Consider the following 3,159-nt stretch of genomic DNA (forward strand, 5'->3'; position numbering starts at 1 on the left):
TAGAAATTACATTAAGTCAACATATTAATTTTGAAGGGATTTGTTTTATTTGATAATGAATCTTCTCTTTCAGAAACATGGCTGTCTTTCTGTATAGTCAAATCTTGTTATATGGCCTTCAATATGATTTCATGAGTTTCTTTAACAAAGGATTTTACCTTTGTGATAATTGTTGTTTTTAATTTATTCCTAGGTATTTTATAACTTTGTCACTTTTGCAAATTATCTATTTCTTCATTTCCATTTTTAATTTATCATAGCATTTAGGGAATAAAAACTACAGATTTCTTTCTACTTGTATTTAGCTACCTTCCTGATTATCTAATAATTCTAGTAGCTTTTAAACTAAATTATTAGATTTTTCTGATATATTGTCACATAATTTGTAAATAAATATATCTATTTTTTTAAACTAGCTATTTATTCTTAGTAGTTCATTTTCTTGTCTTTTTGTTTTTGTTTTTGTTTTTTTTGAGTTGGAGTCTTACTCTGTCGCCCAGACTGGAGTTCAGTGACACGCTCCCGGCCACCGCATCCTTGACCTGCTGGGCTCCGGCAATCCTTCCACCTCAGCCTTCCAAGTAGCTGGAACTACAGGCGCGTGCTACCACGCCCGGCTAATTTTTGATTTATTGTAGAGATGAGGTCTCATCAAGTTGCCCAGGTGGGTCTCGAATTCGCGGACTCAGGCAATTCACTCACCTCGGCCTCCCAAAGCGTGGGATTACAGGCTGAGCCACAGAGACGGCTCAATTTCTTGTCTTATTTAATTAGTTAAAGTCTTCAAAAAATGTTGAATAATAATGATGATAATAGGCACTCTGATTTTTTTCTAATCTATGGAAATAGATTCAGGATGTCATTGCTTATATATTTAGTATTGGGTTTTGATAAATAGTCTTAACAAATCAAAGTAGTTTTCTTCTGCTTCTGCTTTGCTTAATATTCTATTAGCAATATGTGCTAAATTTTATCAAATAATTTTTACATATATTACTGTAATCATATTTTGCTCCTTTATTTGTTGATGTAGTGACTTATAGTGGCAGATTTCCTGGTGCTGAATCATGTCTGTAGTATTAAAATAAATCCTCCTTTATCATGATGTGTTTTTTTGGATACTTTTTTTCATATCCAGTTAACTAATATCTTATTTCAGATTTTGCACTTAAACTCAAAGTGTTCTGTGAATTTTTATTTGTTTTAAAAGTCACTCTTATTAGCCGGGTGTGGTAGCGCGTGCCTGTAGTTCCAGCTACTTGGAAGGTTGAGGCGGAAGGATCGCTGGAGCCCAGCAGGTGGAGGCTGTGGTGACCGGGAGTGGCCACTGCACTCCAGTCTGGGCGACGGAGTGAGACTCCAACTCAAAAAAATGAAAAATAAAAAATAAATAAAAGTCACTCCTTATAAGTTTGGGAAATTAAGAAAATGCTAGCTCATAAAATAAATTAGGAAGCTTTCCAAATTTTTCTCTTGTCTGGAGTAGTTTAAAGAACATTAAAATCATCTGTTTTACAGGTTATATAAAACTTATTTTAATATAATCTGTACCTTACAGTTTTTAATTTTCATTGTGATAAAATACACATAAACATAAAATTCACCATCTCAACCATTTTTAAGTGTACAGTTCAGTAGTGTTAAGTACATTCACTTGATTGAGAAACTAATCTCCAGAACTCTTTTTGTCTTGTAAATCTGAAAATGCTACACCCATTAAACAGCAACTCCCCATTTCTCCTCCCCTGGCCCCTGGCAACCACCATTTTACTTTCTGTTTCTGAATTTAGCTAGTCTAGATACCTCATATACATGGACTCAAACATTATTTGTCTTTTTGTGGCTGGCTTATTTAACTTTGCATAATGTCCTCAAGGTTCATTCATGGTGTAGTATGTGTCAGAAGGTCCTTCCTTTTTAAGGCTGAAGGATAATCCATTGTATGTATATATCTCATTGTTTCTTCATTTATCCGTTGGTGGACCCTTGGATTGCCACCACTCTTTGGCTATTGTGAATAATGCTGCTATGAACATGGTTGTACAAATACCTCTTTGAGAACTTGCTTTCAATTCTTTTGAGTATATATCCAGAAGTGAAATTGCTGGACCATATGATATCTTCTGATATTTTAATGGCAGAGTTTTAATATCTTTTAAAATCTTTTTGTTCATTGGTCTATTCGGTATTTCAACATCTTCTATGCACAGTTTTGGCAATTTTATGCTTTGCTTGAAGTCATCTATTGCCTCCAGGTTTTCATATTTATTTTCATAGGCTTACACATATTATTGTTATAACATGTTAACCTTTTCTGTACCTGTGCTATATCTATTTTTTTAATATCTCATATCATATATGTTTGGTTCATTTTCTTTTCTTTTCTTTTTGAGTCAGAGTCTTATTCTGTTGCCCAGGCTGGAGCGCAGTGGCATGCTCACGGCCACCGCAGCCTTGACTTGCTGGGCTCAGGCGATCTTTCCACCTCAGCCTTCCAAGCAGCTGGAACTACAAGCATGCGCCACCATGCCTGGCTAATTTTTTGATTTATTGGGAAGATGAGGTCTCGTCAAGTTGCCCAGGCTGGTCTCAAATCCCCGGGTTCAGGTAATCCTCTCACCTCGGTCTCCCAAAGTGCTGGGATTACAGACATAGTCACTGTGCCTGGCTGCTTCATTTTCTTAAACAGATTTTCCTAGAAGGGCTTTTCTATTTTGTTATTCTTTTCTTTTTTTTTGAGTTGGAGTCTCACTCTGTCGCCCAGACTGGAGTGCAGTGGCCGCTCCCGGCCACTGCAGCCTCGACCTGCTGGGCTCCGGCGATCCTTCCTCCACAGCCTTCCAAGTAGCTGGAACTACAGGCATGCGCTGCTCCACCTGGCTTATTTTTTGATTTATTTTTATTTTATTTATTGTTTTTTATTTATATTTTGATTTATTTTGATTTTATTTATTATTTTTTATTTATATTTTGATTTATTTTGATTTTATTTATTATTTTTATTTTTTGATTTATTTTTATTCTATGATTTATTGTAGAGATAAGGTCTTGTCAAGTTGCCCAGGCGGGTCTTGAACCCCCAGGCTCAGGCAATCCACTCACCTCAGCCTCCCAAAGGCGCGGGATTACAGGCTGAGCCACCGAGCCCGGCTTGTTCTT

The sequence above is a fragment of the Carlito syrichta genome, unplaced genomic scaffold (assembly GCF_000164805.1).
Source record: "Carlito syrichta isolate Samal-C Ts95f unplaced genomic scaffold, Tarsius_syrichta-2.0.1 Scaffold308837, whole genome shotgun sequence".
Classification (NCBI taxonomy): domain Eukaryota; kingdom Metazoa; phylum Chordata; class Mammalia; order Primates; family Tarsiidae; genus Carlito; species Carlito syrichta.